The sequence below is a fragment of the Ranitomeya variabilis genome, chromosome 3, assembly GCF_051348905.1.
Source record: "Ranitomeya variabilis isolate aRanVar5 chromosome 3, aRanVar5.hap1, whole genome shotgun sequence".
Lineage (NCBI taxonomy): Eukaryota > Metazoa > Chordata > Amphibia > Anura > Dendrobatidae > Ranitomeya > Ranitomeya variabilis.
In genome coordinates this window covers 10,764,738-10,791,341 of record NC_135234.1, presented here as the reverse complement: position 1 = coordinate 10,791,341, position 26,604 = coordinate 10,764,738, and the positions used below count along the sequence as shown (strand labels likewise).

At 43.0% G+C, this 26,604-nt stretch overlaps 1 protein-coding gene across 1 annotated transcript in view; it reads left to right on the top strand.

Annotated features, from left to right (window-relative positions):
- The window catches only part of RABL3 (RAB, member of RAS oncogene family like 3), a 57,342-nt gene that overhangs the window by 4,243 nt on the left and 26,495 nt on the right, over positions 1-26,604 (top strand). The window lies entirely within an intron of this gene.

Sequence of the window (26,604 nt, the reverse complement as noted above, 5' to 3'; positions counted from 1 at the left end):
CTCAGTACGAATGCTTTCTGGCTGATGTTTTGGTCACTTTTGAATGTTGGTTGTGATTTCACACTCGTGTGGGTTGTAGAGTCCGTCTCATGCTACCACAAGTGGCTCAGGTAGTGCAGCTCATCCAGGATGGCACATCAATGCAAGCTGTGGCAAGAAGGTTTGCTGTGTTTGTCAGCGTAGTGTCCAAAGGCTGGAGGTGCTACCAGGAGAAAGGCCAGTACACCAGGAGACGTGGAGGGGCTGTAGGAGGGCAACAACCCAGCAGCAGGATCACTACTTCACCCTTTGTGCAAGGAGGAACAGGAGGAGCACTGCCAGAGCCCTGCAAAATGACCTCTAGCAGGCCACAAATGTGCATGTGCCTGTACAACCGGTTAGAAACCGACTCCATGAAGATGGTCTGAGTGCCCAACGTCCACAGATGGGGGTTGTGCTCACAGCCCAACACCGTGCAGGACGATTGGCATTTGCCAAAGGACACCAGGATTGGCAAATTCACCACTGGCGCCCTGTGCTCTTCACAGATGAAAGCAGGTTCACACTGAGCACATGTGACAGACGTGACAGAGTCTGGAGACGCCGTGGAGAGCGATCTGCCATCTGCAACATCCAAAAGCATGACCGGTTTGGCAGTGGGTCAGTAATGGTGTGGGGTGGCATTTCTTTGGAGGGCCGCACAGCCCTCCATGTGCTCGCCAGAGGTAACCTGACTGCCATTAGTTACCGAGATGAGATCCTCAGACCCCTTGTGAGACCATATGTTGGTGCGGTTGGCCCTGGGTTCCTCCTAATGCAGGACAATGCCAGACCTCATGTGGCTGGAGTGTGTCAGCAGTTCCTGCAAGATGAAGGCATTGAAGCTATGGACTGGTCCGCCCGTTCCCCAGACCTGAATCCGATTGAACACATCTGGGACATCATGTCTCTCTCCATCCACCAACGTCACGTTGCACCACAAACTGTCCAGGAGTTGGCGGATGCTTTAGTTAAGGTCTGGGAAGGAGATCCCTCAGGAGACCATCCACCGCCTCATCAGGAACATGCCCAGGTGTCGTAGGGAGGTCATACAGGCATGTGGAGGCCACACACACTACTGAGCATCATTTCCTTGTCTTGAAGCATTTCCACTGAAGTTGGATCAGCCTGTAACTTCAAATTCCACTTTCATTTTGAGCATCATTCCAACTCCAGACCTCCGTGGGTTTTATTGTTCTCAACATATTCCACTATGTAATGAATAAAGATTTACAACTGGAATATTACATTCAGTGATATCTAGGATGTGGGATTTTAGTGTTCCCTTTATTTTTTTGAGCAGTGTATATTACTATATCACACTTAGGAGAAGGGCGGCCATATTATTATATATATATTACTATATCACACTGAGGAGAAGGGCGGCCATGTTACTATATATATTACTATATCACACTGAGGAGAAGGGCGGCCATATTACTATATATTACTATATCACACTGAGGAGAAGGGCGGCCATATTACTATATATATTACTATATCACACTGAGGAGAAGGGCGGCCATATTACTATATATATTACTATATCACACTGAGGAGAAGGGCGGCCATATTACTATATATATTACTATATCACAGTGAGGAGAAGGGGCGGCCATATTACTATATATATTACTATATCACACTGAGGAGAAGGGTGGCCATATTACTATATACCGTATATTACTATATCACACTGAGGAGAAGGGCGGCCATATTACTATATATATTACTATATCACACTGAGGAGAAGGGTGGCCATATTACTATATCACACTGAGGAGAAGTGCGGCCATATTACTATATATTACTATATCACACTGAGGAGAAGGACGGCCATATTACTATATATATTACCATATCACACTGAGGAGAAGAGCGGCCATATTACTATATCACACTGAGGAGAAGGGTGGCCATATCACTATATATATTACTATATCACACTGAGGAGAAGGGCGGCCATATTACTATATATATTACTGTATCACCACTGAGGAGAAGAGCTGCCATATTACTATATATATTACTATATCACGCTGAGGAGAAGGGCGGCCATATTACTATATATATTACTATATCACACTGAGGAGAAGGGCGGCCATATTACTATATATATTACTATATCACACTGAGGAGAAGGGCGGCCATATTACTATATACCGTATATTACTATATCACACTGAGGAGAAGGGCGGCCATATTACTATATATATTACTATATCACACTGAGGAGAAGGGTGGCCATATTACTACATATATTACCATATCACACTGAGGAGAAGGGCAGCCATATTACTATATATATTACTATATCACACTGAGGAGAAGGGCGGCCATATTACTATATATATTACTATATCACACTGAGGAGAAGGGCAGCCATATTACTACATATATTACCATATCACACTGAGGAGAAGGGCGGCCATATTACTATATATATTACTATATCACACTGAGGAGAAGGGCAGCCATATTACTACATATATTACCATATTACACTGAGGAGAAGGGCAGCCATATTACTATATATATTACTATATCACACTGAGGAGAAGGACGGCCATATTACTATATATATTACCATATCACACTGAGGAGAAGAGCGGCCATATTACTATATCACACTGAGGAGAAGGGTGGCCATATCACTATATATATTACTATATCACACTGAGGAGAAGGGCGGCCATATTACTATATATATTACTGTATCACCACTGAGGAGAAGAGCGGCCATATTACTATATATATTACTATATCACGCTGAGGAGAAGGGCGGCCATATTACTATATATATTACTATATCACACTGAGGAGAAGGGCGGCCATATTACTATATATATTACTATATCACACTGAGGAGAAGGGCGGCCATATTACTATATACCGTATATTACTATATCACACTGAGGAGAAGGGCGGCCATATTACTATATATATTACTATATCACACTGAGGAGAAGGGTGGCCATATTACTACATATATTACCATATCACACTGAGGAGAAGGGCAGCCATATTACTATATATATTACTATATCACACTGAGGAGAAGGGCGGCCATATTACTATATATATTACTATATCACACTGAGGAGAAGGGCAGCCATATTACTACATATATTACCATATCACACTGAGGAGAAGGGCGGCCATATTACTATATATATTACTATATCACACTGAGGAGAAGGGCAGCCATATTACTACATATATTACCATATCACACTGAGGAGAAGGGCAGCCATATTACTATATATATTACTATATCACACTGAGGAGAAGGACGGCCATATTACTATATATATTACCATATCACACTGAGGAGAAGAGCGGCCATATTACTATATCACACTGAGGAGAAGGGTGGCCATATCACTATATATATTACTATATCACACTGAGGAGAAGGGCGGCCATATTACTATATATATTACTGTATCACCACTGAGGAGAAGAGCGGCCATATTACTATATATATTACTATATCACGCTGAGGAGAAGGGCGGCCATATTACTATATATATTACTATATCACACTGAGGAGAAGGGCGGCCATATTACTATATATATTACTATATCACACTGAGGAGAAGGGCGGCCATATTACTATATACCGTATATTACTATATCACACTGAGGAGAAGGGCGGCCATATTACTATATATATTACTATATCACACTGAGGAGAAGGGTGGCCATATTACTACATATATTACCATATCACACTGAGGAGAAGGGCAGCCATATTACTATATATATTACTATATCACACTGAGGAGAAGGGCGGCCATATTACTATATATATTACTATATCACACTGAGGAGAAGGGCAGCCATATTACTACATATATTACCATATCACACTGAGGAGAAGGGCGGCCATATTACTATATATATTACTATATCACACTGAGGAGAAGGGCAGCCATATTACTACATATATTACCATATCACACTGAGGAGAAGGGCAGCCATATTACTATATATATTACTATATCACACTGAGGAGAAGAGCGGCCATATTACTATATATATTACTATATCACACTGAGGAGAAGGGTGGCCATATTACTACATATATTACCATATCACACTGAGGAGAAGGGCGGCCATATTACTATATATATTACTATATCACCACTGAGGAGAAGGGCGGCCATATTACTATATATATTACTATATCACACTGAGGAGAAGGGCGGCCATATTACTATGTATATTACTATATCACACTGAGGAGAAGGGCGGCCATATTACTATATATATTACTATATCACACTGAGGAGAAGGGCGGCCATATTACTATATATATTACTATATCACACTGAGGAGAAGGACGGCCATATTACTATATATATTTCTATATCATCACTGAGGAGAAGGGTGGCCATATTACTATATATATTACTATATCACACTGAGGAGAAGGGCGGCCATATTACTATATATATTACTATATCACACTGAGGAGAAGGGCGGCCATATTACTATGTATATTACTATATCACACTGAGGAGAAGGGCGGCCATATTACTATATATATTACTATATCACACTGAGAAGCGCGTCCATATTACTATATATATTACTATATCACACTGAGGAGAAGGGTGGCCATATTACTATATATATTACTATATCACACTGAGGAGAAGGGCGGCCATATTACTATATATATTACTATATCACACTGAGGAGAAGGGCGGCCATATTACTATATATATTACTATATCACACTGAGGAGAAGGGCGGCCATATTACTATATATATTACTATATCACACTGAGGAGAAGGACGGCCATATTACTATATATATTTCTATATCACACTGAGGAGAAGGACGGCCATATTACTATATATATTACTATATCACACTGAGGAGAAGGGCGGCCATATTACTATATATATTACTATATCACACTGAGGAGAAGGGCGGCCATATTACTATATATATTACTATATCACACTGAGGAGAAGGGCGGCCATATTACTATATATATTACTATATCACACTGAGGAGAAGGGCGGCCATATTACTATATATATTACTATATCACACTGAGGAGAAGGGCGGCCATATTACTATATATATTACTATATCACACTGAGGAGAAGGACGGCCATATTACTATATATATTTCTATATCACACTGAGGAGAAGGGCGGCCATATTACTATATATATTACTATATCACACTGAGGAGAAGGACGGCCATATTACTATATATATTACTATATCACACTGAGGAGAAGGGCGGCCATATTACTATATATATTACTATATCACACTGAGGAGAAGGGCGGCCATATTACTATATATATTACTATATCACACTGAGGAGAAGGGCGGCCATATTACTATATATATTACTATATCACACTGAGGAGAAGGGCGGCCATATTACTATATATATTACTATATCACACTGAGGAGAAGGGCGGCCATATTACTATATATATTACTATATCACCACTGAGGAGAAAGGCGGCCATATTACTATATATATTACTATATCACACTGAGGAGAAGGGCGGCCATATTACTATATATATTACTATATCACACTGAGGAGAAGAGCGGCCATATTACTATATATATTACTATATCACACTGAGGAGAAGGGTGGACATATTACTATATATATTACTATATCACACTGAGGAGAAGGGCGGCCATATTACTATATATATTACTATATCACACTGAGGAGAAGGGCGGCCATATTACTATATATATTACTATATCACACTGAGGAGAAGGGCGGCCATATTACTATGTATATTACTATATCACACTGAGGAGAAGAGCGGCCATATTACTATATATATTACTATATCACACTGAGGAGAAGAGCGGCCATATTACTATATATATTACTATATCACACTGAGGAGAAGAGCGGCCATATTACTATATATATTACTATATCACACTGAGGAGAAGGGCGGCCATATCACTATATATATTACTATATCACACTGAGGAGAAGGGTGGACATATTACTATATATATTACTATATCACACTGAGGAGAAGGGCGGCCATATTACTATATATATTACTATATCATACTGAGGAGAAGGGTGGCCATATTACTATGTATATTACTATATCACACTGAGGAGAAGGGCGGCCATATTACTATGTATATTACTATATCACACTGAGGAGAAGGGCGGCCATATTACTATATATATTACTATATCACACTGAGGAGGACGGCCATATTACTATATATATTACTATATCACACTGAGGAGAAGGGCGGCCATATTACTATATATATTACTATATCACACTGAGGAGAAGGGCGGCCATATTACTATATATATTACTATATCACACTGAGGAGAAGGACGGCCATATTACTATATATATTACTATATCACACTGAGGAGAAGGGCGGCCATATTACTACATATATTACTATATCACACTGAGGAGAAGAGCGGCCATATTACTATATATATTACTATATCACACTGAGGAGAAGGGCGGCCATATTACTACATATATTACTATATCACACTGAGGAGAAGAGCGGCCATATTACTATATATATTACTATATCACACTGAGGAGAAGGGCGGCCATATTACTATATATATTACTATATCACACTGAGGAGAAGGGCGGCCATATTACTATATATATATTACTATGTCACACTGAGGAGAAGGGCGGCCATATTACTATATATATTACTATATCACACTGAGGAGGAGGGCGGCCATATTACTATATATATTACTATATCACACTGAGGAGAAGGGCGGCCATATTACTATATATATTACTATATCACACTGAGGAGAAGGGCGGCCATATTACTATATATATTACTATATCACACTGAGGAGAAGGGCGGCCATATTACTATATATATTACTATATCACACTGAGGAGAAGGGCGGCCATATTACTATATATATTACTATATCACACTGAGGAGAAGAGCGGCCATATTACTATATATATTACTATATCACACTGAGGAGAAGAGCGGCCATATTACTATATACCGTATATTACTATATCACACTGAGGAGAAGGGCGGCCATATTACTATATATATTACTATATCACACTGAGCAGAAGAGCGGCCATATTACTATATATATTACTATATCACACTGAGGAGAAGGGCGGCCATAATACTATATATATTACTATATCACACTGAGGAGAAGGGCGGCCATATTACTATATCACACTGAGGAGAAGGGCGGCCATATTACTATATATATTACTATATCACACTGAGGAGAAGGGCGGCCATATTACTATATATATATTACTATATCACACTGAGGAGAAGTGCGGCCATATTACTATATATATTACTATATCACGCTGAGGAGAAGGGCGGCCATATTACTATATACCGTATATTACTATATCACACTGAGGAGAAGGGCGGCCATATTACTATATATATTACTATATCACACTGAGGAGAAGGGCGGCCATATTACTATATCACACTGAGGAGAAGGGCGGCCATATTACTATATATATTACTATATCACCACTGAGGAGAAAGGCGGCCATATTACTATATATATTACTATATCACCACTGAGGAGAAGGGCGGCCATATTACTATATATATTACTATATCACACTGAGGAGAAGGGCGGCCATATTACTATATATATTACTATATCACACTGAGGAGAAGGGCGGCCATATTACTATATATATTACTATATCACAGTGAGGAGAAGGGGCGGCCATATTACTATATATATTACTATATCACACTGAGGAGAAGGGTGGCCATATTACTATATACCGTATATTACTATATCACACTGAGGAGAAGGGCGGCCATATTACTATATATATTACTATATCACACTGAGGAGAAGGGTGGCCATATTACTATATCACACTGAGGAGAAGTGCGGCCATATTACTATATATTACTATATCACACTGAGGAGAAGAGCGGCCATATTACTATATATATTACTATATCACACTGAGGAGAAGGACGGCCATATTACTATATATATTACCATATCACACTGAGGAGAAGAGCGGCCATATTACTATATCACACTGAGGAGAAGGGTGGCCATATCACTATATATATTACTATATCACACTGAGGAGAAGGGCGGCCATATTACTATATATATTACTGTATCACCACTGAGGAGAAGAGCTGCCATATTACTATATATATTACTATATCACGCTGAGGAGAAGGGCGGCCATATTACTATATATATTACTATATCACACTGAGGAGAAGGGCGGCCATATTACTATATATATTACTATATCACACTGAGGAGAAGGGCGGCCATATTACTATATACCGTATATTACTATATCACACTGAGGAGAAGGGCGGCCATATTACTATATATATTACTATATCACACTGAGGAGAAGGGTGGCCATATTACTACATATATTACCATATCACACTGAGGAGAAGGGCAGCCATATTACTATATATATTACTATATCACACTGAGGAGAAGGGCGGCCATATTACTATATATATTACTATATCACACTGAGGAGAAGGGCAGCCATATTACTACATATATTACCATATCACACTGAGGAGAAGGGCGGCCATATTACTATATATATTACTATATCACACTGAGGAGAAGGGCAGCCATATTACTACATATATTACCATATCACACTGAGGAGAAGGGCAGCCATATTACTATATATATTACTATATCACACTGAGGAGAAGAGCGGCCATATTACTATATATATTACTATATCACACTGAGGAGAAGGACGGCCATATTACTATATATATTACCATATCACACTGAGGAGAAGAGCGGCCATATTACTATATCACACTGAGGAGAAGGGTGGCCATATCACTATATATATTACTATATCACACTGAGGAGAAGGGCGGCCATATTACTATATATATTACTGTATCACCACTGAGGAGAAGAGCGGCCATATTACTATATATATTACTATATCACGCTGAGGAGAAGGGCGGCCATATTACTATATATATTACTATATCACACTGAGGAGAAGGGCGGCCATATTACTATATATATTACTATATCACACTGAGGAGAAGGGCGGCCATATTACTATATACCGTATATTACTATATCACACTGAGGAGAAGGGCGGCCATATTACTATATATATTACTATATCACACTGAGGAGAAGGGTGGCCATATTACTACATATATTACCATATCACACTGAGGAGAAGGGCAGCCATATTACTATATATATTACTATATCACACTGAGGAGAAGGGCGGCCATATTACTATATATATTACTATATCACACTGAGGAGAAGGGCGGCCATATTACTATATATATTACTATATCACACTGAGGAGAAGGGCAGCCATATTACTACATATATTACCATATCACACTGAGGAGAAGGGCGGCCATATTACTATATATATTACTATATCACACTGAGGAGAAGGGCAGCCATATTACTACATATATTACTATATGACACTGAGGAGAAGAGCGGCCATATTACTATATATATTACTATATCACACTGAGGAGAAGGGTGGCCATATCACTATATATATTACTATATCACACTGAGGAGAAGGGCGGCCATATTACTATATATATTACCATATCACACTGTGGAGAAGAGCGGCCATATTACTATATATATTACTATATCACACTGAGGAGAAGGGTGGCCATATTACTACATATATTACCATATCACACTGAGGAGAAGGGCGGCCATATTACTATATATATTACTATATCACCACTGAGGAGAAGGGCGGCCATATTACTATATATATTACTATATCACACTGAGGAGAAGGGCGGCCATATTACTATGTATATTACTATATCACACTGAGGAGAAGGGCGGCCATATTACTATATATATTACTATATCACACTGAGGAGAAGGGCGGCCATATTACTATATATATTACTATATCACACTGAGGAGAAGGACGGCCATATTACTATATATATTTCTATATCATCACTGAGGAGAAGGGTGGCCATATTACTATATATATTACTATATCACACTGAGGAGAAGGGCGGCCATATTACTATATATATTACTATATCACACTGAGGAGAAGGGCGGCCATATTACTATGTATATTACTATATCACACTGAGGAGAAGGGCGGCCATATTACTATATATATTACTATATCACACTGAGAAGGGCGTCCATATTACTATATATATTACTATATCACACTGAGGAGAAGGGCGGCCATATTACTATATATATTACTATATCACACTGAGGAGAAGAGCGGCCATATTACTATATATATTACTATATCACACTGAGGAGAAGAGCGGCCATATTACTATATATATTACTATATCACACTGAGGAGAAGAGCGGCCATATTACTATATATATTACTATATCACACTGAGGAGAAGGGCGGCCATATCACTATATATATTACTATATCACACTGAGGAGAAGGGTGGACATATTACTACATATATTACCATATCACACTGAGGAGAAGGGCAGCCATATTACTATATATATTACTATATCACACTGAGGAGAAGAGCGGCCATATTACTATATATATTACTATATCACACTGAGGAGAAGGACGGCCATATTACTATATATATTACCATATCACACTGAGGAGAAGAGCGGCCATATTACTATATCACACTGAGGAGAAGGGTGGCCATATCACTATATATATTACTATATCACACTGAGGAGAAGGGCGGCCATATTACTATATATATTACTGTATCACCACTGAGGAGAAGAGCGGCCATATTACTATTTATATTACTATATCACGCTGAGGAGAAGGGCGGCCATATTACTATATATATTACTATATCACACTGAGGAGAAGGGCGGCCATATTACTATATATATTACTATATCACACTGAGGAGAAGGGCGGCCATATTACTATATACCGTATATTACTATATCACACTGAGGAGAAGGGCGGCCATATTACTATATATATTACTATATCACACTGAGGAGAAGGGTGGCCATATTACTACATATATTACCATATCACACTGAGGAGAAGGGCAGCCATATTACTATATATATTACTATATCACACTGAGGAGAAGGGCGGCCATATTACTATATATATTACTATATCACACTGAGGAGAAGGGCGGCCATATTACTATATATATTACTATATCACACTGAGGAGAAGGGCAGCCATATTACTACATATATTACCATATCACACTGAGGAGAAGGGCGGCCATATTACTATATATATTACTATATCACACTGAGGAGAAGGGCAGCCATATTACTACATATATTACTATATGACACTGAGGAGAAGAGCGGCCATATTACTATATATATTACTATATCACACTGAGGAGAAGGGTGGCCATATCACTATATATATTACTATATCACACTGAGGAGAAGGGCGGCCATATTACTATATATATTACCATATCACACTGTGGAGAAGAGCGGCCATATTACTATATATATTACTATATCACACTGAGGAGAAGGGTGGCCATATTACTACATATATTACCATATCACACTGAGGAGAAGGGCGGCCATATTACTATATATATTACTATATCACCACTGAGGAGAAGGGCGGCCATATTACTATATATATTACTATATCACACTGAGGAGAAGGGCGGCCATATTACTATGTATATTACTATATCACACTGAGGAGAAGGGCGGCCATATTACTATATATATTACTATATCACACTGAGGAGAAGGGCGGCCATATTACTATATATATTACTATATCACACTGAGGAGAAGGACGGCCATATTACTATATATATTTCTATATCATCACTGAGGAGAAGGGTGGCCATATTACTATATATATTACTATATCACACTGAGGAGAAGGGCGGCCATATTACTATATATATTACTATATCACACTGAGGAGAAGGGCGGCCATATTACTATGTATATTACTATATCACACTGAGGAGAAGGGCGGCCATATTACTATATATATTACTATATCACACTGAGAAGGGCGTCCATATTACTATATATATTACTATATCACACTGAGGAGAAGGGCGGCCATATTACTATATATATTACTATATCACACTGAGGAGAAGGGCGGCCATATTACTATATATATTACTATATCACACTGAGGAGAAGGGCGGCCATATTACTATATATATTACTATATCACACTGAGGAGAAGGGCGGCCATATTACTATATATATTACTATATCACACTGAGGAGAAGAGCGGCCATATTACTATATATATTACTATATCACACTGAGGAGAAGGGCGGCCATATCACTATATATATTACTATATCACACTGAGGAGAAGGGCAGCCATATTACTACATATATTACCATATCACACTGAGGAGAAGGGCGGCCATATTACTATATATATTACTATATCACACTGAGGAGAAGGGCGGCCATATTACTATATATATATTACTATATCACACTGAGGAGAAGTGCGGCCATATTACTATATATATTACTATATCACACTGAGGAGAAGGACGGCCATATTACTATATATATTTCTATATCACACTGAGGAGAAGGACGGCCATATTACTATATATATTACTATATCACACTGAGGAGAAGGGCGGCCATATTACTATATATATTACTATATCACACTGAGGAGAAGGGCGGCCATATTACTATATATATTACTATATCACACTGAGGAGAAGGGCGGCCATATTACTATATATATTACTATATCACACTGAGGAGAAGGGCGGCCATATTACTATATATATTACTATATCACACTGAGGAGAAGGGCGGCCATATTACTATATATATTACTATATCACACTGAGGAGAAGGGCGGCCATATTACTATATATATTACTATATCACACTGAGGAGAAGGACGGCCATATTACTATATATATTTCTATATCACACTGAGGAGAAGGACGGCCATATTACTATATATATTACTATATCACACTGAGGAGAAGGGCGGCCATATTACTATATATATTACTATATCACACTGAGGAGAAGGGCGGCCATATTACTATATATATTACTATATCACACTGAGGAGAAGGGCGGCCATATTACTATATATATTACTATATCACACTGAGGAGAAGGGCGGCCATATTACTATATATATTACTATATCACACTGAGGAGAAGGGCGGCCATATTACTATATATATTACTATATCACCACTGAGGAGAAAGGCGGCCATATTACTATATATATTACTATATCACACTGAGGAGAAGGGCGGCCATATTACTATATATATTACTATATCACACTGAGGAGAAGAGCGGCCATATTACTATATATATTACTATATCACACTGAGGAGAAGGGTGGACATATTACTATATATATTACTATATCACACTGAGGAGAAGGGCGGCCATATTACTATATATATTACTATATCACACTGAGGAGAAGGGCGGCCATATTACTATATATATTACTATATCACACTGAGGAGAAGGGCGGCCATATTACTATGTATATTACTATATCACACTGAGGAGAAGAGCGGCCATATTACTATATATATTACTATATCACACTGAGGAGAAGAGCGGCCATATTACTATATATATTACTATATCACACTGAGGAGAAGAGCGGCCATATTACTATATATATTACTATATCACACTGAGGAGAAGGGCGGCCATATCACTATATATATTACTATATCACACTGAGGAGAAGGGTGGACATATTACTACATATATTACCATATCACACTGAGGAGAAGGGCGGCCATATTACTATATATATTACTATATCACACTGAGGAGAAGGGCAGCCATATTACTACATATATTACCATATCACACTGAGGAGAAGGGCGGCCATATTACTATATATATTACTATATCACACTGAGGAGAAGGGCGGCCATATTACTATATATATATTACTATATCACACTGAGGAGAAGTGCGGCCATATTACTATATATATTACTATATCACACTGAGGAGAAGGGCGGCCATATTACTATATATATTACTATATCATACTGAGGAGAAGGGTGGCCATATTACTATGTATATTACTATATCACACTGAGGAGAAGGGCGGCCATATTACTATGTATATTACTATATCACACTGAGGAGAAGGGCGGCCATATTACTATATATATTACTATATCACACTGAGGAGAAGGGCGGCCATATTACTATATATATATTACTATATCACACTGAGGAGAAGTGCGGCCATATTACTATATATATTACTATATCACGCTGAGGAGAAGGGCGGCCATATTACTATATACCGTATATTACTATATCACACTGAGGAGAAGGGCGGCCATATTACTATATATATTACTATATCACACTGAGGAGAAGGGCGGCCATATTACTATATATATTACTATATCACACTGAGGAGAAGGGCGGCCATATTACTATATATATTACTATATCACCACTGAGGAGAAAGGCGGCCATATTACTATATATATTACTATATCACCACTGAGGAGAAGGGCGGCCATATTACTATATATATTACTATATCACACTGAGGAGAAGGGCGGCCATATTACTATATATATTACTATATCACACTGAGGAGAAGGGCGGCCATATTACTATATATATTACTATATCACAGTGAGGAGAAGGGGCGGCCATATTACTATATATATTACTATATCACACTGAGGAGAAGGGTGGCCATATTACTATATACCGTATATTACTATATCACACTGAGGAGAAGGGCGGCCATATTACTATATATATTACTATATCACACTGAGGAGAAGGGTGGCCATATTACTATATCACACTGAGGAGAAGTGCGGCCATATTACTATATATTACTATATCACACTGAGGAGAAGAGCGGCCATATTACTATATATATTACTATATCACACTGAGGAGAAGGACGGCCATATTACTATATATATTACCATATCACACTGAGGAGAAGAGCGGCCATATTACTATATCACACTGAGGAGAAGGGTGGCCATATCACTATATATATTACTATATCACACTGAGGAGAAGGGCGGCCATATTACTATATATATTACTGTATCACCACTGAGGAGAAGAGCTGCCATATTACTATATATATTACTATATCACGCTGAGGAGAAGGGCGGCCATATTACTATATATATTACTATATCACACTGAGGAGAAGGGCGGCCATATTACTATATATATTACTATATCACACTGAGGAGAAGGGCGGCCATATTACTATATACCGTATATTACTATATCACACTGAGGAGAAGGGCGGCCATATTACTATATATATTACTATATCACACTGAGGAGAAGGGTGGCCATATTACTACATATATTACCATATCACACTGAGGAGAAGGGCAGCCATATTACTATATATATTACTATATCACACTGAGGAGAAGGGCGGCCATATTACTATATATATTACTATATCACACTGAGGAGAAGGGCAGCCATATTACTACATATATTACCATATCACACTGAGGAGAAGGGCGGCCATATTACTATATATATTACTATATCACACTGAGGAGAAGGGCAGCCATATTACTACATATATTACCATATCACACTGAGGAGAAGGGCAGCCATATTACTATATATATTACTATATCACACTGAGGAGAAGAGCGGCCATATTACTATATATATTACTATATCACACTGAGGAGAAGGGCGGCCATATCACTATATATATTACTATATCACACTGAGGAGAAGGGCGGCCATATTACTATATATATTACTGTATCACCACTGAGGAGAAGAGCGGCCATATTACTATATATATTACTATATCACGCTGAGGAGAAGGGCGGCCATATTACTATATATATTACTATATCACACTGAGGAGAAGGGCGGCCATATTACTATATATATTACTATATCACACTGAGGAGAAGGGCGGCCATATTACTATATACCGTATATTACTATATCACACTGAGGAGAAGGGCGGCCATATTACTATATATATTACTATATCACACTGAGGAGATGGGTGGCCATATTACTACATATATTACCATATCACACTGAGGAGAAGGGCAGCCATATTACTATATATATTACTATATCACACTGAGGAGAAGGGCGGCCATATTACTATATATATTACTATATCACACTGAGGAGAAGGGCGGCCATATTACTATATATATTACTATATCACACTGAGGAGAAGGGCAGCCATATTACTACATATATTACCATATCACACTGAGGAGAAGGGCGGCCATATTACTATATATATTACTATATCACACTGAGGAGAAGGGCAGCCATATTACTACATATATTACTATATGACACTGAGGAGAAGAGCGGCCATATTACTATATATATTACTATATCACACTGAGGAGAAGGGTGGCCATATTACTATATATATTACTATATCACACTGAGGAGAAGAGCGGCCATATTACTATATATATTACTATATCACACTGAGGAGAAGGGCGGCCATATTACTATATATATTACTATATCACACTGAGGAGAAGGGCGGCCATATTACTATATATATTACTATATCACACTGAGGAGAAGGGCGGCCATATTACTATATATATTACTATATCATCACTGAGGAGAAGGGCGGCTATATTACTATATATATTACTATATCACACTGAGGAGAAGGGCGGCCATATTACTATATATATTACTATATCACACTGAGGAGAAGGGCGGCCATATTACTACATATATTACTATATCACACTGTGGAGAAGAGCGGCCATATTACTATATATATTACTATATCACACTGAGGAGAAGGGTGGCCATATTACTACATATATTACTATATCACACTGAGGAGAAGGGCGGCCATATTACTATATATATTACTGTATCACCACTGAGGAGAAGGGCGGCCATATTACTATATATATTACCATATCACACTGAGGAGAAGGGCGGCCATATTACTATATATATTACTATATCACCACTGAGGAGAAGGGCGGCCATATTACTATATATATTACTATATCACACTGAGGAGAAGGGCGGCCATATTACTATGTATATTACTATATCACACTGAGGAGAAGGGCGGCCATATTACTATATATATTACTATATCACACTGAGGAGAAGGGCGGCCATATTACTATATATATTACTATATCACACTGAGGAGAAGGACGGCCATATTACTATATATATTTCTATATCATCACTGAGGAGAAGGGTGGCCATATTACTATATATATTACTATATCACACTGAGGAGAAGGGCGGCCATATTACTATATATATTACTTTCTCCTACGTATCATTGGGGGACACAGGACGAATGGGTGTTATGCTGCTGCCACCAGGAGGACACTAAGTTAAACACACACAAAAGATTAACTCCTCCCCTGCAGTATACACCCACGGCTGGACAATCCGGAGCCAGTTCTTACTTAGTGTCTCAGGAGGCACTTGGGTCCTCAGGACCCCACCAATTTTTCTTTTTGATTTAACGGAGAGAAGGGAGCGACAGGCAAATTTTCAGCCCTGATCTCTCCCGCACCAACAACGGGCAAGTACACGGAGCGTTCCTCCTGTATCCTTTCCCGCGACGATGGATGCCAGCCCTGGCTCACCTTTCAGTGTGGCGACGGTTCCCTAGCGTTCCGATCTCCCTCCCTCCTTTTCAGGCGACCATGGGGACTAATCATCCACCTAAGTCTCCTGGAGCCAGGGCACAGCCGGACAGATTGACAGGGCGTCCGTGCAGCCGTCCACTGCATCACCACTGTATATAGCGGTTGACACATGGCGGCAGTAGCTCTCCACCCTCTCCCTATCAAGGTGAAGGTGGATGGAGCATCGGTCCCATCGCACAAGGTAAGTGCGGGGACCGACGAGCTGGCAGCAGGGGGGGCCCCCTTACTCTCTTCCAATGCGGCTCTGCAGCCGCGGGGCAGCGTGCGGCTCTGCAGCCGCGGGGCAGCGTGCGGCTCTGCAGCCGCGGGGCAGCGTGCGGCTCTGCAGCCGCGGGACAGCGTGAGGCTCTGCAACCGCGGGGCAGCGTTATTCCTCTGTGGGGGCTCGGCGGCGCCCAGGCCCGGGCCGGACTAGCGCCCGCCTACAAGCACGCCGCCGCCCGCCCACGACACGCCCCCTCCCTGGGCGCTTCTCGCTCCCGAGAAGCGCCCTTCTCACATCTCGGCGGCCATCTTGGATCAGGAAGTGCGCTGACGGCTCTGCAGCACCGCAGCGCACAGGAGGATCTCCCTGCCAGCCACCGCAGAACTTAGGTGAGACGCACCCAATAGGATTGTCTCCCCCCCTGCCAGTACGCTCATTTAATCAGAAACATGTCACAGTCTAGGCATAAACAGACTGGAAAGACCCACTCTGTTATTTTTGCTGTGTGCACCTCCTGCAAGATATCTCTGCCCCGAGGTCACACTACCCCGCTGTGCTCCGCCTGCGAAACGCCTGCGGCACAGGATACTCCGGCCTCTGACCCGGAATGTACCGAGCCTAGTACCCCCGCATGGGCGTCCTCCCTCGCTCGCTCTGTGGCATCTTTGGAAAGGACGATACAGTCCCTCCGTGACCCGTCCCTTACTCAGGGAACTTCCACGGAGGTTGTAACGCGGTCTAAGAACCCTTCGCGGTCTAGAGGTCGTACTGTTTCTAGAAGCCCTCACTCATCCAAGAAAAGGTCCAGAGTAATGTCTCCGGTCCGTGATCAGCCCTCAAACTCAGAGAGCGATGTCTCTCGTCACTCTTCCCCGACTCATAGCAGGGAATCCCTCCTGGATGACGCATCCGACGCGTCCTGTTCTCCAGAGTATCGTCACGATCAAGAGACTCTAGATTCTCTTATAGATTCTGTTAGTCAGACGCTTCAGTTAGAGGATGAAATCCCGTCCAAGGCGGCTCATCCCGTGTCATTTGGGCGAGCCACAAAGGCTCATAAATTTTTTCCTACGCACCCTCAGTTCAAGGATATTGTAGATCAACATAGAGTCCGTCCGGATAAACGTTTCTCAGGTCAGAAGGCTATGCAATCAAAGTATCCGTTCGCTCAGGACCTAACTAAGGAGTGGTCTCAGTCACCCTCCGTGGACCCGCCAGTGTCGCGGCTAGCCACCAAGGCGGTTCTATCCTCCTCCGAGGGTGCGTCCGTCAAGCATCCCACTGATAGACAAATTGACCAGATGGCTCGCTCGGCTTTTGAAGCCTCCTCGGCTTCTCTCTTTCCCTCTTTTGCCATCACGTGGGTCGCAAAAGCCATGTCCCATTGGGCAGAGTCTTTATCCTCTACGGCACTACGGGCCGACTTACCCCCAGAAATTTCACACCTGGCCACTCAGATCGCCAGAGCGGGGGACTTTGTAGTTTCCGCGTCCTTAGACGCGGCCAACTGTGCCTCACAGGCAGCGGCCAATGCTGTCACGATCCGCAGATCCCTTTGGCTCAGGGACTGGAAAGCGGACTCGGGATCCAAAAAATCCCTCACGTCTCTTCCATACCAGGGCGAACGTCTATTTGGGGATAAACTAGACAAAATAATCGCAGACTCCACAGGAGGAAAGAGCAAATTTCTTCCCCAGCAACGTACTTTTCGCCCCTTTCGCAATCAACAGGGCCGAGGCCGATATTTCCGTTTCGGCTCCAATTGGTCCAATCCCTCCTCCGCGCCACCTGGCGTCGGGAGAGGTCAGCGCAAGGACAGAGCCTCCCAGCCGTCTTACAAGCCTTCTCCCATTTGGAGAGGCAGACCCAGACAACAGGGATCCCGAGGGCCCAGACCTGGCAGGTCCCCACCTCAATGACTTTTGGCAAACACCGAAGGACACCGACAAAGTAGGCGGCCGCCTACTTTTCTTTCGGGACGCGTGGCTCTCGGTAGTTTCCGACCGATGGGTCCGCGACCTAGTGTCCTACGGTTACAGGATAGAGTTTGTCTCTCTTCCCCCGCCTCGTTTCTTCCAGTCCCCCCCTCCCAGGGCAAGGGTCGGTCAGTATTTCCAGGCTATAAGGTCGCTATGGGAAGATGGGGTCATCATCCCGGTACCTCAGAACGAGTGGTACCAAGGTTTTTATTCCAACCTTTTCATCGTACCAAAAAAGGACGGCTCAGTACGTCCAATACTAGACCTCAAACTACTCAACAGGTACGTACGCGTACATCATTTCCGTATGGAGTCCCTCCGCTCGGTGATTGCCTCTCTGGAAGAGGGCGAGTTTCTTGCATCTCTAGATGTGCAGGACGCTTATCTGCACATCCCCATCCTACCGTCTCATCAGCGGTTCCTCCGCTTCGCGGTCCAGGGACACCATTTTCAGTTTGTCGCCCTACCCTTCGGGCTTGCCACTGCCCCTCGGGTATTCACCAAGGTCATGGCAGCTGCCGTGGCCATTCTCCATGCTCGAGGTATAGTGGTGTTGCCCTACTTGGACGACATTCTCATAAAGGGTCCCTCTTTTCGGTCCTGCTCAGAAGCAGTAGATGTCACGATAAATACCTTTTTGCGCCTGGGTTGGAAGATCAATTTCAAAAAATCTTCTCCAGTCCCGGCTCAAACCATATCCTACCTGGGGATGATCCTAGATTCCTCTCGGGGTCTAGTACTTCTACCTCCGGAAAAGGTATCCACTCTGCAGAGAGAAGTCCGAAAGCTTACCCAACCTCTCCCTCACTCCCTACGTTTCTCCATGAGGGTTCTCGGCAGGATGGTGGCGGCAATGGAGGCAGTGCCCTTTGCGGTATTTCACCTCCGTCCCCTACAGCACGCCCTTCTAGCAGTATGGGACAGGAATCCTGCCTCGCTAGACCGCCGTCTCCTGCTCTCTCGCTCAATCAGGCAGTCCCTCAGGTGGTGGACCAAGAGGTCCTCCCTGACTCGGGGGAAGTCCTTTCTTCCGGTGCACTGGTTGGTCGTCACAACGGACGCCAGTCTCTTCGGCTGGGGCGCTGTGTTCCGATGCCACTCGACTCAGGGTCGCTGGTCCCCGCAGGAATCCCAGCTGCCCATCAACATCCTAGAGATTCGGGCAATCCGACTGGCACTCCGCCAGTTTCAGCCGTTTCTTTCCGGCCGCGCGGTCAGAGTCCAGTCCGACAACGCCACTGCGGTAGCCTATATCAACCGGCAAGGGGGCACTCGCAGCAAGGCGGCCATGGTCGAGGTATCGCTCATTCTCCGCTGGGCCGAGACCAACCACTCCATACTATCAGCAGTTTACATCCCGGGCGTGGAAAACTGGGAAGCGGACTTTCTAAGTCGCCACAGCCTCGATCCCGGAGAGTGGTCTCTCCATCCCGCAGTCTTTCACCAGATATGCTCTCGTTGGGGGACTCCGGACGTGGACCTGATGGCATCTCGCCTCAATTGCCAGGTTCCCGTCTTCATGGCCAGGTCTCACGACCCCTCAGCCTTCGGAGCCGACGCTCTAGTCCTCTCATGGCAGGGTTTCAGACTCCCATACATTTTTCCCCCAATTCCTCTTCTGGCAAAGGTAATCAGGAAGATCAGGGCAGAACGGATTCCAGTAATTCTCATCGCCCCGGACTGGCCGCGCAGGACGTGGTACGCCGAGATGGTGCAACTGGTCTCAGACGTACCCTGGAGGCTGCCAAGTCGCGCAGACCTTCTGTCTCAAGGGCCCATTTACCACCCGAACTCAGAGGCCCTATCTTTAACGGCGTGGCCGTTGAGTCCTGGGTACTGAGGCAGAAGGGTTTGCCCCAGACGGTTATATCTACCATGCTCCGCGCACGCAAGCCTTCCTCCATGCGCATCTACCACCGCGCCTGGAAGGCTTACTTCGCCTGGTGCAGAGATCGGGGTCGGTCTCCCCTCCAATTTTCTATTCCTCACATTTTGGAATTCCTCCAATCAGGCGTAGACTTGGGCCTTGCTCTCAGCTCTCTTAAGGGCCAAATTTCTGCTCTCTCGGTTCTTTTCCAGAGAAGGATTGCAAACAAATTGCAAGTCAAGACTTTCATCCAGGGAGTTTCTCATATGGTTCCACCTTACAAGATGCCCTTGGAACCATGGGATCTGAATCTGGTCCTCTGTGCTCTTCAAGAGCCACCCTTTGAACCCTTGCAAGAAGTGTCCTTGCGGTTCTTATCGTGGAAGATTGCCTTTCTCGTGGCTGTCACGTCTATTAGACGTGTCTCTGAGCTAGCAGCCCTGTCTTGCCAACCTCCTTTCCTCGTGTTCCACCAGGACAAGGTAGTTCTACGGACATGTCCGACTTTTCTTCCGAAGGTCGTTTCCTCATTCCATCTTAATGAGGAGATTGTTCTTCCCTCACTGTGCCCTGCTCCTTCTCACCGCACGGAAAGGGCGCTCCACACTCTGGACCTAGTGAGGGGTCTCAGACGTTATGTCTCTAGAACTGCGTCTCTCCGTAGGTCAGACGCCTTGTTCGTTCTTCCGGAAGGGCCACGGAAGGGTCTACCCGCTTCCAAGGCCTCCATTGCCAAGTGGATTCGTTCCGCCATCCAAGAGTCCTACCGTGTCAAGGGTCACGCCGCACCTCCGGGGATCAAGGCTCATTCTACCCGGTCAGTCGGCGCGTCCTGGGCCATCCGGCATCAGGCATCGGCAGCACAGGTCTGTAAGGCTGCCACATGGTCCAGCCTACATACGTTCACGAAGCACTACCATGTGCACTCTCAGGCCTCGGCAGACGCGTCCGTCGGTAGGCGAATCCTACAAGCGGCAGTGTCTCATCTGTAGCTCGTAGGCACGCACAGCATTTATAACTTCTTGTTGCCCACCCAGGGACTGCTTTGGGACGTCCCATTCGTCCTGTGTCCCCCAATGATACGTAGGAGAAAAGGAGATTTTTGTGTACTCACCGTAAAATCTCTTTCTCCGAGTCAATCATTGGGGGACACAGCACCCTCCCTGTTAGCCTAGTTTGGCTTGGTTATTCTTTTCAGTCTGTGTTTTTGACTATAACATGTTTTCTGTTTTTAACTGGTTTACTCCTACTGCTTTGTTACCGAACTGGCTCCGGATTGTCCAGCCGTGGGTGTATACTGCAGGGGAGGAGTTAATCTTTTGTGTGTGTTTAACTTAGTGTCCTCCTGGTGGCAGCAGCATAACACCCATTCGTCCTGTGTCCCCCAATGATTGACTCGGAGAAAGAGATTTTACGGTGAGTACACAAAAATCTCCTTATATCACACTGAGGAGAAGGGCGGCCATATTACTATGTATATTACTATATCACACTGAGGAGAAGGGCGGCCATATTACTATATATATTACTATATCACACTGAGAAGGGCGTCCATATTACTATATATATTACTATATCACACTGAGGAGAAGGGCGGCCATATTACTATATATATTACTATATCACACTGAGGAGAAGGGCGGCCATATTACTATATATATTACTATATCACACTGAGGAGAAGGGCGGCCATATTACTATATATATTACTATATCACACTGAGGAGAAGAGCGGCCATATTACTATATATATTACTATATCACACTGAGGAGAAGGGCGGCCATATCACTATATATATTACTATATCACACTGAGGAGAAGGGCAGCCATATTACTACATATATTACCATATCACACTGAGGAGAAGGGCGGCCATATTACTATATATATTACTATATCACACTGAGGAGAAGGGCGGCCATATTACTATATATATATTACTATATCACACTGAGGAGAAGTGCGGCCATATTACTATATGTATTACTATATCACACTGAGGAGAAGGACGGCCATATTACTATATATATTTCTATATCACACTGAGGAGAAGGACGGCCATATTACTATATATATTACTATATCACACTGAGGAGAAGGGCGGCCATATTACTATATATATTACTATATCACACTGAGGAGAAGGGCGGCCATATTACTATATATATTACTATATCACACTGAGGAGAAGGGCGGCCATATTACTATATATATTACTATATCACACTGAGGAGAAGGGCGGCCATATTACTATATATATTACTATATCACACTGAGGAGAAGGGCGGCCATATTACTATATATATTACTATATCACACTGAGGAGAAGGACGGCCATATTACTATATATATTTCTATATCACACTGAGGAGAAGGACGGCCATATTACTATATATATTACTATATCACACTGAGGAGAAGGGCGGCCATATTACTATATATATTACTATATCACACTGAGGAGAAGGGCGGCCATATTACTATATATATTACTATATCACACTGAGGAGAAGGGCGGCCATATTACTATATATATTACTATATCACACTGAGGAGAAGGGCGGCCATATTACTATATATATTACTATATCACACTGAGGAGAAGGGCGGCCATATTACTATATATATTACTATATCACCACTGAGGAGAAAGGCGGCCATATTACTATATATATTACTATATCACACTGAGGAGAAGGGCGGCCATATTACTATATATATTACTATATCACACTGAGGAGAAGAGCGGCCATATTACTATATATATTACTATATCACACTGAGGAGAAGGGTGGACATATTACTATATATATTACTATATCACACTGAGGAGAAGGGCGGCCATATTACTATATATATTACTATATCACACTGAGGAGAAGGGTGGACATATTACTATATATATTACTATATCACACTGAGGAGAAGGGCGGCCATATTACTATATATATTACTATATCACCACTGAGGAGAAAGGCGGCCATATTACTATATATATTACTATATCACCACTGAGGAGAAGGGCGGCCATATTACTATATATATTACTATATCACACTGAGGAGAAGAGCGGCCATATTACTATATATATTACTATATCACACTGAGGAGAAGGGTGGACATATTACTATATATATTACTATATCACACTGAGGAGAAGGACGGCCATATTACTATATATATTTCTATATCACACTGAGGAGAAGGACGGCCATATTACTATATATATTACTATATCACACTGAGGAGAAGGGCGGCCATATTACTATATATATTACTATATCACACTGAGGAGAAGGGCGGCCATATTACTATATATATTACTATATCACACTGAGGAGAAGGGCGGCCATATTACTATATATATTACTATATCACACTGAGGAGAAGGGCGGCCATATTACTATGTATATTACTATATCACACTGAGGAGAAGAGCGGCCATATTACTATATATATTACTATATCACACTGAGGAGAAGAGCGGCCATATTACTATATATTTCTCCTACGTATCATTGGGGGACACAGGACGAATGGGTGTTATGCTGCTGCCACCAGGAGGACACTAAGTTAAACACACACAAAAGATTAACTCCTCCCCTGCAGTATACACCCACAGGCTGGACAATCCAGAGCCAGTTCTTACTTAGTGTCTCAGGAGGCACTTGGGTCCTCAGGACCCCACCAATTTTTTGTTTTAATGGAAAGAAGGGAGCGACAGGCAAATTTTTTAGCTCTGATCTCTCCCGCACCAACAACGGGCAAGTACACGGAGCGTTCCTCCTGTATCCTTTCCCGCAACGATGGATGCCAGCCCTGGCTCACCTTTCAGTGTGGCGACGGTTCCCTAGCGTCCCGATCTCCTTCCATCCTTCTCAGGCGACCATGGGGACTAATCATCCACCTAAGTCTCCTGGAGCCAGGGCACAGCCGGACAAATTGACAGGGCGTCCGCGCAGCCGCCCACTGCACCACCACTGAATATAGTGGCTGATACATGGCGGCAGTAGCTCTCCACCCTCTCCCTATCACGGTGAAGGTGGATGGAGCATCGGTCCCATCGCACAAGGTAAGTGCGGGGACCGACCAGCTGGCAGCAGGGGGCCCCCCCTTATTCTCTTCTAAATGCGGCTCTGCAGCCGCGGGACAATGTGCGGTTCTGCAGCCGCGGGGCAGCGTGCGGCTCTGCAGCCGCGGGGCAACGTGCGGTTCTGCAGCCGCGGGGCAGCGGGTGGCTCTGCAGCCGCGGGACAGCGTGCGGCTCTATAGCCGCTGGGCAGCGTTTCCTTTTCTGAGAGGGCTCGGCGGCTCCCAGGCCTGGGTCGGACTACAGCGCCCGCCTACAAGCATGCCGCCGCCCGCCCACGACACGCCCCCTCCCTGGGCGCTTCTCGCTCCCGAGAAGCGCCCTTCTCACTTCTCGGCGGCCATCTTGGACCAGGAAGTGCACTGGCGGCTCTGCAGCACCGCAGCGCTCAGGACAGGAGGAAAGCTTCAGGATCTCCCTGCCAAGCCACCGCGGATCCTAGGTGAGACGCACCCAATAGGATTGCCTCTCTCCCCTGCCAGTACGCTCACTCCACAGCAAATATGTCACAGTCTAGGCAAAAACGGACTGGAAAGACCCACTCTGTTATTTTTGCTGTGTGCACCTCCTGCAAGATTTCTCTGCCCCGAGGTCACACCACCCCGCTGTGCTCTGCCTGTGAAATGCCCGCGGCACAGGATAATCCGGCCTCTGACCCGGAATGTACTGAACCTAGTACCCCCGCATGGGCGTCCTCCCTTGCTCGATCTGTGGCATCCTTGGAAAGGACGATACAGTCC